Genomic DNA, 16,416 nt, shown 5'->3' on the forward strand with positions numbered 1-16,416 from the left:
CGCTGATATGCTGTGGGGTATGGCCAAAATCCCAATGCTTTCAGTGGGGATGGTATTCCTCTGCATGATGGAAGATCAGACAGAAATCCACCAGTGCTAATGGGATTACAATGTTTTTCTTTCATTTTTGTCTGTCTGGAAGGAAAGTTGACTCCTTTCACTGCCTGCCTGAGCCCTGGAAGCACTGGCAACCTTTTATGCACATCCCAGGGACCAAACTAGCCAAGTCTGTCCCTCGAGCTTGTCCCACGCACCAGCTCTGTAGCAAAGTTCATGCTCTTCACCATCACCCTGGCCAGGAGCAGGCACTTGTCCTGGACTGATTTATAGCCTTTGGGCCTAATAAAGATCAGCAAGAAAGGAAGGATCAATGCAGATGGCTCTGTTTATGCTGCAAGTTTTATTTTTTGTTTTATTTGTTGTTAATATGTTGATGCTTACATAATTTTTTTCAACCTTTGCTTTTGTTCTTTTGCACTTTAACCTTCCATAGTGGCTCTTTCTTTGCTTTTTGCTGAACCATTTCATGATGGTGACTTAAGTCTATTCCCTTTGTTCTGAGCCTTGTGCTTTTATATCCCACTCCCCGTAGAGCCATCAAATTTCTTTTAACCTAAAGGCCCTCTGCTACCAAGGGTAAATCAGCCTTGTCTAAGCTCATTCACTTGAGCCCACCAAAGAGAGATTCCCCTCCCTTTCTGTCCATCCTCATATGAGCTCATGTCCATGTAAAGATGTCAGGAATCAAAGTTCAAAGAGAAAATAGCTTGGCACACATTTCCCAGATGCTGTCAGACTGTTGCTTAGGCTATGAAAGAATTAAATTATGTGAGTACTTGTGTTGCTGTCAGAGGCCTGATGACTTTGAAGGACAAATGCTGTTATCTTTGAACATATCTAGTATCCCTGAAAATGACAAAGTTCTACTTCATTGTCCAATTTACCAAAAATCAAAAAAAATATGAAAGCCTACTACTGTTAATTAATGGTGGTGTATAGGATGGATAGGTACCAAAACATGTGGATCCCACATATCTCTATTAAAAATTACTTAATTCTGGAAAAAAGAGATGTGACCTAAAGCAATATGGCTTAAAGCACTAGAAGGAATGGCTTCTATAAAAGTAGTGTTTAGTCTTTTTATAGGTAAAATTTTTATATTTTATTTTGACATAGCGGATTTGGAAAAACTTCTCATGTCATTCCTAGGACAAATAGGAGACAGACAGAATTCATTTTGTTAAAACATTTACTATGTCCCATTGGCAAACTGTGTTTTTTGTCAAACTCTTTTGTTCCTAACATGCACAAGCAACATTTCATCACTTTTTTTTTGTCAACAGAATGTAATTTTATTCCAATCATTCTGTCAACAAAGAGAAATACCATAAAATCACTTTGCTCACAAACATAAATTATATGTTCATTTTGTTTGTAGAAGAAATGGAAAAATCAAAACTTTTTCTGTGGAGACAATGAAGACTGATAGCATTTGTTCTGTGGACAAAATACTAGTGTTACAGGCAGCAGTTTGTGATTTTTAGGCTGGCTGGTGGGCCGAGCATGCATGAAATTCAAGGTGAAGCAAAAAAGAAATGTTTGAATGTGTTTATTCCAGCCTTGATTTGGGACATTGAGATGGAATCAATAGACTTTGGATCAGGCCTTTAAAGCCCTAGATGTGATGCAAGGCACTGTATATGCAGAAAGCACAGAACCCATGAGAGGAGCTATGCCTTTTTGGAGAGGTGGCTGGGATCATGGAGGATACTGCAGGGCATTCACATGACACGAGGGAGAGTATTTAGATGGCAAGATGCAGTCCCAAGTTTGCCCTTTCATTTTACTGTCTGATGTTCTGATGTTTTCTTTCATTTCTTTCCTAAATAACTTCCTTGCACAGCATAGGCAATGCATTAGAGTCAAGATACATCCTTTTAAAGTGGCTTTTTACAGAGTATGGCCATTGCTCAAGAGCCTACATACTCCAGTATGATATGAGAAAAACCTCTGTGCATTTTAGGGTGATTGCCAGCCTCTTTCCATTTCCCCCATGACAGCACATGAACAGCCTCTTCTTTTGTCTTCGTCTTTCAGCCCAATAGTGGCAAAATAGACATCGCAAATAATTGCTGGATTTTGAGTGTTTAGCTCACAACTACACGTGCTTTCTGATGACTGGTCGAAAGCACCTGTGCAGAATACAGATTTTACTCTGATGTATTTGGGGAATGAAGGAATGAACATCCTTTTTAGCTACTAGCTTTTCAAGAAAATTGGTACCCAATCAGGGTTATCAAGAAAAATAATGCTGTAAGATTGGCTTCTCACACCACAAATGATCACTAATGAATAACCAGCATAAACAAAGGGTAGGAAACATGTTCATCAGTTAAAGATGATTATATGTATGACTTTGGGACAATTACAAGCAACTTGCACAGTTTTTCCTTTTGTTAAACTAGTTGCAAATGGAGAACAAGGTTCAAAACCTGAACTGGACAGGGATTTGTGATCCTTGAGTTCATTTGTCAGCTCTGCCACTGAGCTGCTGGGTAACTTTAGGGAAATTGTTTCATCTTCTTATGTGCAAAAGCCCCACCTATAAAAAAGAGGTAATGGTTTATATTTCTCTAGTGCTTAGTATTTGTGTGAGGAATGCTACAGAAAAAAAGCAGGTTTTAAATGGAATAAATGACCATCTCCTTTTCAGTTTTTCATGCTCCAACACCTTCTCTTCCTTCCCTGTACACTTGGGCAACTACTTAAAGCTGATGGGGCTTTCATCAACTGGTCTCAGAGAGTAGTTCCTCTTCTCTCACTTGTGACCAAGATCTGGCTGATCTGCTCTGAGATCTGCTCCTTCTTGACTGCAGACTATTTTTTACCTGGCTGACCCAATTTCTCACTATTTTTCCTTGAAATGATCCAAAACAGTGCTGCCAAACCCTCACCTATGTTCACCCTGTGACACAGCTGACAGACTTTTATCTGAACATCACCTCCCAGCCTCCTGGAGTGTTGTCTTCTGATCTCCATCTCTCCTTGGCTCAACTTATCAGCAGTGCCACATGTGCTGCCAGTGTGGCTTATTGGTCAGCCTATCTCCAGCACTTCCCTTTCCCTCTGACTTCTCCCGTCCTGCGCCTGCACCTCCGCTCTTGGCTACCTCCAGCCTCCATGGCTGGTACCCTGGAATGTCTTTGTGCTTAGCTGCTTCCTCAGGTATCTCTTTGCCCTTTGACAATATTCATGGTTCATCTTTGAAAGTACTGCATATTCCAGTAGTTTTCTAGTAATCCTGCTTCTGGGGTCACACTGATTTCCAGGGAACCGCCGTACTTCTATAATTTTTGTATTTGACGTCAAGTGGTTTGTTGCAAAGGGGAATAAAAGTGTTCTTCACTTGTAGCTCTGTATGGAGCTTTCTGTGCTAGAACAATTGGTCCTTCATCGTAGTACCCAGTGACTTCTGTAACTCTGAAAGCATAAGCACAACTGTTCACAGGAGTTTAATACTTAAGGAAGGATTTAAAAAACAATGGGAGGAAGAGACAAACAACTAATTTCTGAACACTTAACAGTGTTGCTGTAAAAAGCAACTTGTTGAGACACTGGGAGTTTTGCAACTTCTCAGGGTCCTAGAAACATCAGGTGCAGACTATTTGAATCTTGCTTGTAAAACAACATTTTTAAAAGATTGGAAAAAACTAACTCCTAGCATTTTGTCTTTGGAAAGTGTGTTACAGTTATGAATTAACACCAGAAAAAGGCTTTAAGTTAACAATAAGTAAAATGGTATAGTAACTAGATTCCAGCATGCAGACTTACAGTTCATTTTTATGTGTCCAGTAAGATTATTTTCATGCTGCTTCTTAAACTGGCCCAGAAGAGTATGGTACATCAATTCATATCACTGAGAATGGTGTTTTAAAGTACAAATATACATTCAGTCTTAAGCTATGCTATATTATCTCCCTTCAGAAGTCAACTGGTAGTCAGAGAAGAGATAAGTTAATAATTACAAGTGCTTCATAACTGAACATCAAGTCCAGTAGCCTTGCATTAATTGAAAATCCAAGCCCTCATGAGCTCAATGGGAATTTTCTGTTGACCTTAGCAGGGAGATAAGCTCACGTACACTTTGAAGGTAAGCTTGCTTGCCCAGATTGGTGTTGGTTGCCGTTCCTTACCTTGCAACATGAATGTCCTTGAAGCAGAAGAGTGATCAGATTTTACAGCCCCTCAGTCCCCTGGGTGTGTGTTTTCCACCCTTTCTGCTTCCCTCTGCAGTAAAGCCGTGCACCGTTCATCCCTTAACCCTTCTTTCCACATGATCTGTCTCATTTTTACAGTAATTGCTTCACCTCAGGCTCAACTCACTCAATCAGGGTGCTGTGAGCTGGCCAGAGGGTCTCACACAAGCACCGATTAACCACCTTCGGGGCTATGACCCTCTGTCCATCTTCTGGCATCCTGCAGAGTCAGAGAAGGTGGGGACTGCGTGATCAGCATCAGAAGTTCATTTAAAAGTTAGCAAACAGCTTCTAAACAGCAAAGAATGGAAAACAGCAGCTGTAGTCTGGCAACTCCTTCAAGCTCTGTCAAAGCAATGGGAGAGCTTGATGGATGCTCCCAGCTGCAGCAGTGGCAGCGTCCCCATGGTGAATATCAGGCAAATGAGCAAGGGCACACTGACTCCAAGGCTGGAGGATGGTGGCAGAGGAGATCTGTGGTGGTGCTGTGAGCAACGCACTGAAACCCCTCTGCATTGAGTCTTGCATCTGGGTCACCCATTTTGGGGCCATAACTCAAAGATTTGTTTGCATCTGGAGGAAAGGTCACAGCAGGTGACACAGCAGGTCTAGAGTAGAATGGCAGCAGCAGCCCAAATTCAGGAAATGTATCTGCACTTTTGATGTCCTTCTTGAGGAAATTACAGGAAGGACAGGAGGGATTTTGTGGTTATGACCAAGAAAATGGAGGCTACTCTGTATGACAAACTGTCCTTTAACATCATCTGTGGAGGAAGCCATGGGCTTCCCTCAGCCCATTCTCTTCAGTCTCTGATCAAAGATGGAAGTCAAGCAGAAGACGAAATTAAGCGTGCGATTTCCGATTCATTCTCACTAGGTTTGTGCTGATAGCTTAAACAAAAAAATATCAAAGCTAGGATTACAGGCTTAGCAAGGGGAGTGCATATTTCAGCACATACTGGGCTCTTTGTTGTTCTGTCACACTGGTAGAATGAGACTATTAATGCATTGTCCCAGGCAGGCTGCATAATAAAGCCCAGTGGCTAAGTTAAATGAAAAAGACCACTAAGAAAAGCAGTGTGCAGATTCCTACTGCTCCCTTTTTCTTGCAGAAAATTGTTTAGATGAGGCAGGGGAGAGGCAGTGGATGAAGTTGTAAGAGCATTTCATAGAAGTGAAACTCATGATAGTCAATAAGGTTCCAGGCAAAGATTTCTAGCACCTACTCACTGTCCTACAAATTTTCCTGACTTTCTGAAGTGCTATGTGTCAGCAGGCCACAAATATTCCCTCTTTGTGTGCAGGGAAGGAATTACATGGTGGGCTGCAAGTGCTTTCCCCAGTTACCTGTTCAGCACTTCCCAAGTGTCTGTGGCACACAGGGGCACAGGCAGCCCATTTTTAACCATAACATTAGGATGAAAACAAAGTCTCCACTTCTGAAAAGAGCAAAACTAAAGATTGTACAACATTTTGCATCAATGTGAGTTATCTGAAGAAGGCTTGCCTAATACTAACCTGTTACGCCAGTGACAACAGGTTCTGGAATTCCTTGCAGAAGCTGTGAAGACCAGCAGTGGCCCCAGTGCAATTTAGGAAGTCCTGTCTCTTAATACCTGTTACTAGCTCATGTGTGTTAGTTAAACTCCCTGCCAGTGGTGTAATCCACACTATTTCTTGCCTCCTAGATGTCCATTTATACAGAACTCAGGAGTGTCTGGTGCTGAGACAGCCAGCCAAAAACTTGCTATTCTTTGCAGAGATTGGTTTCTAAATAGTAGTAACAACCTGCTCTGAAATAGTATTAAGTCCTTTAAATTTTGTCCACCCCTGGTCCGGGTGATCGGTAAAGAAGTTGTTGGGTTGACACCCAAAGCCACCACCCATTTCCTTAGCACAGCAAGGACAAACCAACTTCCCTTTCAGCTCTAGCTATCTGCTAAACTGCTCGACTGAGACTGACAGTCAGCTTTTGGGGAATCACTACTCATTGCAGCTCATAGCAAGTGCACCACTCCACTGCAGTAGCATTCAGGTCTCCCGTGAGACCTGCCACTGCTTCCTGGGAGTCATAAATGAGACTGAAGTGTCTCCAGGGAACATGCAGGGCAGGTACTGGCAGGGCACAGGCAGAAGGCTGCCAGTCTTGGCAGGCTGGGGGATCATGGTGCAGGGTCAGGCACTGCTGGCAGACTCTCATGGGTGTGCTGAGTCCATGTCTGCTCTGGGGTGGGTCAGAAGAGCCACTGCGCCCATTTTGTGCCCAGATTTTCTCTCCCTGCCTCTGAAAGCCACTCCCAGTTTCACCCCAAACAAACCCGTTCACCTGCCCATATCTCAATTCCAGGTGCTATCAACTGTGTCTATGTAAATGCCGAAAATACAAACAGTGTGTGAGCACCCTTTATTCCAGGCATTTCACAGAGAAGGAACAGAGGTTATGTTGGGGAGAACTACCCTTTTAATGCAGAACTTAATGAATGTTCACAAAAGGCTTTGAGTACCAGAGTTTGTAAGGGTGCTATAAAGGCAGAAAATGTTGTTTTTTCACAATGCTTCTCAGCTGAGTTTCTTCTCCTTTCAACATTGAATGAGCTGGGAATGCCTCACTTTTTTCCTCCCCCAATGCTTACAATGTTTTGTTCCCTTCTTTGTGTTTGTCAAAGGTAGCATTGCAAGCAGGAAGAATCACTAATATGAAGAAGAACCTTTATAGGAGTCACTTTTGTATGGATTTGCCATGCAGAACCTGCTGGTTCGCAGACAGGCCACAGATAGCTCTTTTTGGACCAGTACGTAAATCCTCATGGCTCTTCAATGCCATCTGGCTGCTGGGGTTGCTGGGGCAGTTTGGGGGAGCCCATCCAGCCCCAGCCACGCAGCCACTGCAGGCAGTCCAGCAGCACCCTATTAACCCACCTTCAGCTGGGTGGTGAGTGGCGGGATCATCCTCCCCCCATTTCTCCAGCCTGGGCAAAACAGTTGCTTTTTGGGCTGCTTTTATGGCAGAGATGGTGTTAAATAACAGTTGATCTGGCAACCTTTCTTCCTACTGCTTTATTCTGAAGGAAAACAAGACTAAAATGAAAAAGCCTTTTCCTCTTTTATTTGTCATTTTACTAATTACAGTATTACAGCATTTTCCAACACCAATTACGTACTGTTTGGGGCGATTAGCAGAGTGCAAAACCTACTGTGGCATATTATACAGTGGTGGCTCATGGAAGAAAATTAGTTGAATTCAAGCCCTTATCATTTCATGTGTTTATCCTAATGCAGATTCCATATATACATATATATAATAGCAACTGCACAACATTCAGCAATGCTTAAAACAGAATTTCTTCCCCATGAGGGAATGAATAAGAGTCATTTGTCATATGTTTCCTTTAATTCATGGCTACAGAGCATTTTAGAATTGCTTGATGTAAATCTGTCTCATATATTTGACAACTCTGATATTGAGTCATTCATTTTTATTCTATGACTTAAAAATTTCTATATTGCAGCTAGAGATGGGTGGCTAAAGTGCTAGTTTTGGACTATGGCTTGAATGTAACAATAGCTTTTGACCCTAGCTCCAGTCCCAAGGAAAGTGAATTCGGCAATCTCATTTCAATTCATAGTGAATAGCTGTTCACATAAAAAAATCAGCACCTACCATTTGTCATACTTGGCAGCTTCTGTTTAAGAATGGTCCAGAACTGCATTACCATGGAAACTAAATTACCTACTCCTACTCCTGGCTCAGAAGGTGATTTCAGCCAGTTGTGGAGGTTTCATATCACTGACAGAAGGAGGTGGGGGTAACCTGGGGGACCTGTGATGTGTATGACCCATAAGGACGCTTGCCTCAGTCCTCTGGTTCAAATATTGCCATCTTCTGGTCACGTGCCATTGGGTTCAGACCACGTGGCTTTCTTACACATCATGATTTATTTACTGATTTTTCTTAAGATAATAGCCACCAGCTCCAATCGGGACCAGGACTATGTTGTTAGTGCTGTACATACATATGTTTAAAGACATTTTATACTCTGAAGACCAGGCAAGCATGAGAAGCTCCATATATTCCTTCTAAACTTGAAAATTAAAACAAGATAAGTGACTTTCTTGAGATTATACAGGAAAGTGGAGGCAGACCTAGCAAATGGATGCCCATTTCTTCATTCTAAACATCCACCAGGGTGTTACTTACCCAAACCACTTTATCCTTCTTCAGAATTACTACTAATTTATTCCAGGTGAGCTGGAAATACCACATGGTTGGATAATTTTTGTTCCTGTCATCTACAAAAAGGCTGCTGATTCATAGGACAGTACTTTATTTCAAGCTGCTCAGTCCTGAAGTGAATAAACTTAATGGATTAGAGATCAGTGTTTACTGGACACTGAAAGTTTTTAAGGTTAATTAGCTACTGTATGTTGATTCTGTAATTGTAAGCGAAAACTGTATTACCACTCCATCTTTCAGTAATGACCGAAACAAAAGATGATTTCAATCTGCTGAGCTGGATACACCACCCCTTTTCCTCACAGATCCTGCTTCTTAGTGAGATGTGTGCTAGTGGAAAGGCTAGAAAATAAATACACATAAAAAACCAACACCAATGTGGAACGCTCTTAAGTGCAGAGAGCTAGAAACTCAGCAGAGAGAAACAAAAGTTTTGCCATTCCTAGTGTGGCTTAGGTGCAAGGACAGAAGACCCAGCAAGGCCAGGCTGGATGAGGTTCTGAACAATCTGGTCTAGTGGAAGCTGTCCCTTCCAACCCAAAACCATTCTACGATTCTACGAGCATCCTCTGAAGATTTGGCTCTTAGTGCATCAGATTTGCACCATGGAGCAAGTGAGTTCTTCACTTCCCAGCTGGAGCTGGATGCTGCTGGGAGAAACAAGGTCATGAGCACCCATCTCTGCAGGATGCCTTGGCAATCTGTGGCTTTCCACCCCACAGTGTCCTGCCACATCCTCCTTCATCCATGGGCATGCACTGCTGCCATTTCTCAGGGCACAACAGCAGCAGGAGCTGCTGAGTGCAGACACCCCTCTTGCTTTGCCCTTGCCATGGCCCTGGCAGAGTATTTGGGCCCCTTCTGCTCTGCCTTTGCTTTTTATATGCATCTTTTCTATTTAAGTGTCACAGATCACTGCACCAGCTGATTAGCCTATACATGAATGGAATATAAAAGAGCAAGTTCCCAACTTGTAGGTAAGACCTTTTGTGAGGTTGACTGGCTAAAAATAAAACGGAAATTGACTCTGAGCTTTTGAGAATCTGTCTCTTCCCCAGGCCACAGGAAAGCAGAGCAAGGGGTAGAACTTCATAATTAATTATGAATTTATAATTAATTTGAAGCCTGAATCAACAACCTACTAGTGGTACTGCTATTATTTCCTCTGGATTCCCACAGTCTATCAGAGAGTTTGAACCTTGCAAGCAGTTTTCAAAATTTCAGGGCCTTTTTCTATTAAGTTTTATATTTTTTTTCCAGCATTTTAGTCTTGTGTAGAACTCTGGATTTTGATCGTTTTTCTCTTTAAGGAACCAGATCAATAGCTGTATTGGGTCTCTAGGCTATACAAGGGAGCACAAACAGTTACACTCCCTGGGTAGGAATGATTGGTTTATTTATGTAGGCTTATGTATTGTTTTTGAAGGTTGGTTCTTTTGACAGATAAACAATGCAAAAATATTCTGTTCTTCTGCAGCACATAATCTGATGTTCATTGTATATAAAGACTCCTTACTCTGTGCTATAAATACAGCAAAACTTCTCTCCCCTCAGAGTTCCGTGGGGCTTAAGCAGACTGGTGGGGTGGGATTTTGAAAAGCACTCAAGGCTGACCTTTTCCTACCTCCCCCCTAACACTGATGGTTAAAATTCCTGCTGACTTCAAGGAGAGTGGATCTGGATCAGTGTTGAACACTTCTGAAAATCCCACCTGTAAAGCCTGCAGAGTTCATTATAGGGGCAAGATTTTGTATAAAGCCCAGCAGGGACACACAGAAATTTTTAGCAGCTTATTAATGGCCTCCACAGTGGATGTGTGTATTGAATTTAATTGGGCTGCATCCCAGTAAGGTCCTGATATGCTTATGATTAATTTTCTCTACAGTCTACCTTTAACTTTTCTTTGAAACTGTATGGACACTCCATATTTGCACTTTTATAAAAGACTGGCAGTGAAATAAAGAATGCAGGTAATTATTATGCCCCAAGGAAGAGCTGTGAGTGAGGTAGACCCTCAGTTAATGGAGCTGGATGGTAGCGATTTGGTGTCAATCCCTCTTGATGTCCTGCTAAAATAAAGTAACATTCAATGTGATACTATTTAATTTTTGTGGGTACAGGCATGGTTAAGTTTCTTTGTATAAGGTCTGGCTAGTAGTGTGAAGACATAAGCATTGAGCACAGTGACACACTTGAAAGGGCAGGTTATATTTATTCTGTGTTGTGTCAAGGGCATGCTGCTTGCTAACTGTAATTAGACAGTGTATCTGGAGGTCTGCGGCCAAGTAGCAAAGATGTCTTTCCAGAGTATAAAAGGACTATTGTGTTAGTCCCTGGTCTCGAAGGGTGTGAAGATGTTTCCCTCTCCTGTCTGTTATTACTCATACTTGGTTACTTTATGTAAATTCAGCGATGAGAGAACTGACAAGACTGCGACATGAAGAAATGTCGCCTTTTTCACTGAAACAGGGCTTTTATTGTTTAGTAATACTGTCTTAGTTCTCTGCAAAGGAAAGAAAGAGATGTTATTGAAAATCCCATAATTAGCAGCTTAAGGTATAAACCATATAGAACCCTGTGTTCTATGATAAACCCCCTAATTAGCTTTGTAGGAACTGTTTAAAAGCAAACAGACATGCATCCTTATCACTAAATAATTATTTGCAAATAAACTCTTTCTCAACACATCTTAGGAAAACACAAGATTATTAGTTGGCAGAGTTAAGCCAGCTGAGTAGCTGAAAAAGCATGAAAAGAGCTACAGAAGTTCTTTTCAGAATCCTGCTCTCTTTGGCATTATTTCTCTAAAGCTTGATTTATCAAGAGGACAATACAGTATTTGGTTTCCCCACAAGTAAGCTCTTTTCATGTTTTGTCTTTGAAATGAAAATCGTCTTTTGGAACAAATATCTGCTCTATCAGATAACTGCATGCTTGTCATCCCTAACAGTGTGCTGGCAGGAAGACTGGGCAAGGATTTTTCTGCAGTACATTGAGTACACAGTGCTGGCATTAGATCAAGAACCAATTCCTCTGATATCGAAATATTGACTTTGCATGGCCAGTCTGATTTAAATGCTTATCATTCTTGACTTTGTAGGCTACATACATACTGCAAACATTTTTCATTGTGGGTCTGAGAATAAACATCTTTACAGCTGCCTGGCCATTTCTAGCAGAATAACAAAGGGGCTGTGTGCATATACGGGAGCCTGCATGTGTGAGCGAAATTGCCAGCAGATTAATGCAACTGTCACTTCTGTTTAGGGCCCTTTAGAAGAAGTTGAGAAGAGTATTTTTAATACTTGGAATTACACAGCATTGTTTCTCTGAGTGCAAACACAGGTTTCACTGCTCAGTCTGGATAGGTGCTGGCCACTGAGCCGGTGGAAGGGAGAACACAAACAAACCCAAGTGCAATTATTAAAACATTTAAAAATCTTTGCAATGTGAAATACTACTACTTATATTACTACTAATAAAAAAGTAAAGATAATTTCCCATAGGCAATCAGAACACCTATTAAGTTAGCAACGGCGTTTAATTGGCATTATCTCATGCTTCAGTGAGGAAGACAATGGATCTTGTGGGTGCGCAAGTGGAACGCATTTGCATTTCATAGATGATTAAAATAGATTTGATTGCATTTGTCTGAAGCCTGGCAAGTGAGGGCACATCTGCTGCATTCGATGTGCCCTGCGTTTCCTAGGACTAATGGAGTGCACTGAGTCACCGCGAGACGGGCTTTTACCTCTGAAAGTCCCACGGCACCTTCTGCTGCATGGCCAGCTCCTTTGTTAGCCCTGGAGACCTCTTCTTATAAAGAATTGATGTAAAGTAGAGCAAGAAGGGAAGGATTTGAGGCAGTGAACTTGTCTTCATCTGGTTATGCAAGAGCCCTTGGGCTTTCTGCTGCTTCAAGGTAGAATTTATAAGGTGAGATGAAAGGTAATTTAAGTCATTAATTTGCGTTAAGGGCTGGCAGAACAACAACGGTGCATTTAATCTTGCTGTGGAAAAAATTGGTGATTTGAAGAGTAGGGGTCAGAATTAGGGGTCTGATTTCCTCTTCCACTCCGATTTAAAGTGGCTGCTTCAAAATGGAGAGTTTTATTTACTAGAAACATAAAGCTGAGTTAATTGTCTTTGAAAAAAACATCCAAGAACTTTAAAATAATACAGAAACCAATTAATTAATGGTACTAAAATGTTTTCCTCCTGCTTTTCATTACTTTCCCATCTAAATTCAACATTACAACTACACTCCTGGCAGCAGTTCAGCTCAGACTTGTCACCCACCACCTGAGCCCAGTGAAGGACAAGGGCTGCCCTGTGCTTTGCAGGGGGTGATGCCCTCTCCTGTGAGCCCACCTTTCCCTCCCCAGCCCAAAGGCCACTCAGCAGCATTTTTTTTGGCAGCGCTGTGCTTTTTTGTCAGCCTGTGTAACCACCCAATGGCTGATGCTCTTGTCCTTCTCTATTACTTCCTCCACTGCCCAAGTGTGTCTCCTGGACCCTTACTGGGGTTTTTGTCTATGGATTCTGCTGTTTATTGTTTTCTCTACTCCAAGGTACCTTCTATTTTTTCTGCCTTTGTGTTCCTTCTGCTCTTGCTACACGTTGTGCTCTGCAGTCCCTTATTGTCACGGCATTGCTCTCTTTCATGTGCCAAATGACTGCTCTTCCCTCTTTGAGAAATGTCTCTTAAAAACACATTACCCTTACATCAAAGAGTGACATAAAGATGAGCTGGCTTGACTGGGAGAACCTGGAAAATATGCCTCCTCAGCTGATGAAAGCAGTTTGTTCAGGACACTCATGTTTCAGAATAGCTGGACATGTTCAACAGCAATTATGATGGGTTACTAAAGGAGCAGGTTTCTTGGATGGCTCCTGTGCTGCCACACCCAGTGGTCCCTGCGTGACTGTGGCCGTGATTCTGCCCTGCACCCTCAGTGTGGGCTGTTGGTGTTCCCGCCTTTCAGTCCTGGTCCTTGCTCATAGCATCCCTGCCATCACTATGGATCTGTACTGTTGGTGTGGCCCAAGAACTGTGTTACTGTACTACTCTGGCATTGCTCATTTCCTGCCTTTCACTCCTTCCATTTCTCAGTTCCCTCAGGAACAGCCCTGGCACTGCCCATCTTGGGGTAGTAGAGCAAATAGTCCTTCTGCCACTAGGAGAGCTCAGATACCACCTATGCCTTGTGCTTTTTGCTGGGATGTTCCTGCATCCCTTGCTCCCTGAAGTCCTTTTCTCCTGATCATGGCCATGCCTTGTTGGCCTGGACTACCCCTGTATGTGATGTAGGACAAATATTTCCATGGGTTGGGTAGTAGCCACAGGGAGATCAAGCACACAAGCGCTGGAATTTTTTTTAAAATCATGTTACTTTTGGAAAGAAAGTAACTGGGGATGCACGTCACATTGTTAAAATAATAAATAAAGTTTGCCTGTTGTGAGTCTTATTTTAATCATGTACATGTTGCAATTTTTTCCCTTTTACTTAAATAAAGTATTCCCCTAGAGAAAGACTGCTTGCAAAAAATTTTCTCACCGTTTATTGGCATGCTTTTCCCTTCAGCTTGTTGCTACTTAATCTTAGCCCCTGGAGACAAGTTGCACATATTAACCTGTCAGAGCAATGTTAAAATTGTGTGACACTTAGGAATATATTCACAAAGTCCATAAAACTATCACAATGGTTCTGTTTTTTCTCCTCATCTGGTCATGTACTTTAACAGCATTTCTCCATATACTGTATCTCTCACCCTATTGTTTGTTTAATGTGGTCTCCCAGTTGGAAATGGCTTTTTGTAGGTTTTTGGATCACTGGCCAGAGAAATGTGGGCCCTTGCTTGAGACCATCACTTGGTCTAGGATCCCTAAGACTTCAAGACAGACAGAAGCCATAATCCAAGGCCTCCTTTGAGTACTTCTGCTAGGTTGTAAGTAAAGTATCAAGATAAAAACTAGAGCTGAGTCCTCCTTCTGAATGCTAACTGATGGAGTAGCGTGGGCCATTATCTCCATAAAAAAAAAAGGACAAGCTGCCTGACCTATGACTGCTTATGCATAACTCCTTTTATAAATTACTGGTGATATTTGTTTGCTATGAATCCCCCAACGGACCAAGACATCTAACTAAGCTATGTGGAAGGTCTGTTTCCTTGGGTGCAGCTGGCCCTCCTTTCTGAGGATGGAGTGAAAGGTAAGGAAAGGCCAAGGGAAAAAGAGCTTGGATAGTGAAGAATTATGATCAATGGAATCTGCTTTTGAATAATGTTTTCACTCAACGGTTTCAGATTGTTAAATATGAATTTGGGCATCCAGCTTTAGACAAACATTTCAGAGGGGCACTCTGGATCCTGCAGTCAAGAGAAGTCCCCATATAATACAAATTGCTGTTTCCACATGACAACACAGACACCAAACTGAGGGGGAAATATGGCTTTTAGCATCAACAGTGTTTATCTGTGGTAAATGCTTGAGATATTCTTTATCAAGGCATATAAATAAATGTTAGTGTTTAGGCCTGTCCTTGAATCAATGCAGTATGGAATATAAAAATCCTAATTAATACACAGGTCATGAGTTTGTAGATTTCATTTTTATTCAAATAAGAAAAAATGTTTTTTGTCTGCAAGTCAGTGAGCATGTACATGCTAAAAAATTGTTTACCATGTTTCAGAAACACAAACATAAGGCTAAATTAAGCTTGATCAGTCAAGTCTGACTGTTTCTTCTTTAATACATCACGGTTGACAATTCTAATCGTGAAGCTTGCAAGCTGTAGAAAAAGCATAATTTTTATACACCTTTGGGAGAGAGCTGGTAGCTAAGAAGTTTCTTTCTGTATTTCAGAAAGAAAAATGTTCATATGCAACAGAAAGATCTTTATTTGAAGGCAAAAATAGCATCTCTGTCATGTGCTCTAATTAACTTGCTGTGATGTCGCTCTGGTGATGGACACAGAAATAGACATTTGCTTTCCTAAATTCTGAAGTAGAAAATGAGGCATGAGTCAGGAGGATACAAGAGGGCAGAACTCATTTTCTTTTAATTACTTTTATTCAGGTTATATCATCCAGCAGCTGTTCAAGTTTCCTCCTGAAATCCCAGCATGTCATTTTTGATGGGACTTACTCTCTTCTCCTTTATAAATATATAAGATTTTTTATCTAAGTGCTGATAGGGAATGTAGACATGATGAACAGTGTTCCCATTCACTGTTGAAGGATATAATTGGCTATCAAGTCTCTGACAGTAAAACAGAGGAGGCAGAAACTCTGCAAAAAATGTGGCCAAATAATATGAGAGTTCTCATTACTAAGCAAATAGCCAGGGAAGTGTCTAACTGTTCCTCAACTTGGCATACACGGGCACCAAGGCCTGCTTTGGGGAAAAGCAGTGAGAGTCATAGCTGCATGGCAAGTTTTAGATGGCTATGAAGGCTTCACCTCAACCTCTGCTTGGCACCAGAGCTTCAGGGAGCTTTGCCCACTGTGACACTAGATGGAGCTGGCAAAATTAAAGCTGTAACCATGTGAATGTTACACCCAGTGGCTCTCTCTGCTTTTTAGTCTGCCAGGCAGGTTTGGCTGATGGCAGAGGATGGCCCTCCAGGGGTGCAGCCCTGCTGAATACTTGCCAGGCTTCTGGCCACTGTCACCAGTGTCTGATTCAAGCCCTCAGTCCCAGTGCCTCTGCTCTCCTTCTCTGAAATGAGAATAGCATGACTCTGTTCTCCAGCAACAAATGAAAATAAAGACATAATGCCTTATGAACTACCACATGTATCTGCAGCTGAGGCCCACCACGTGTCTATAAATGCTGCTGAAGGCAGTCAGTGCCCCTGAGAAGCAGCAATCCTGTAGAGAAGGCAATGGATGGACTTGCTGAGGACTGAGTGGACTTACCACTTA

General features: G+C 41.9%; 1 long non-coding RNA gene across 1 annotated transcript in view; it reads left to right on the top strand.

Moving 5' to 3' along the window:
* LOC121676561 overlaps nt 1–16,416 on the top strand; it is a 124,729-nt gene that overhangs the window by 57,380 nt on the left and 50,933 nt on the right. The window lies entirely within an intron of this gene.

Source organism: Corvus kubaryi, unplaced genomic scaffold, assembly GCF_017639235.1.
Source record: "Corvus kubaryi isolate FWS band 111438036 unplaced genomic scaffold, C.kubaryi_AGA036_p1.0 split1-131, whole genome shotgun sequence".
Classification (NCBI taxonomy): Eukaryota; Metazoa; Chordata; class Aves; order Passeriformes; family Corvidae; genus Corvus; species Corvus kubaryi.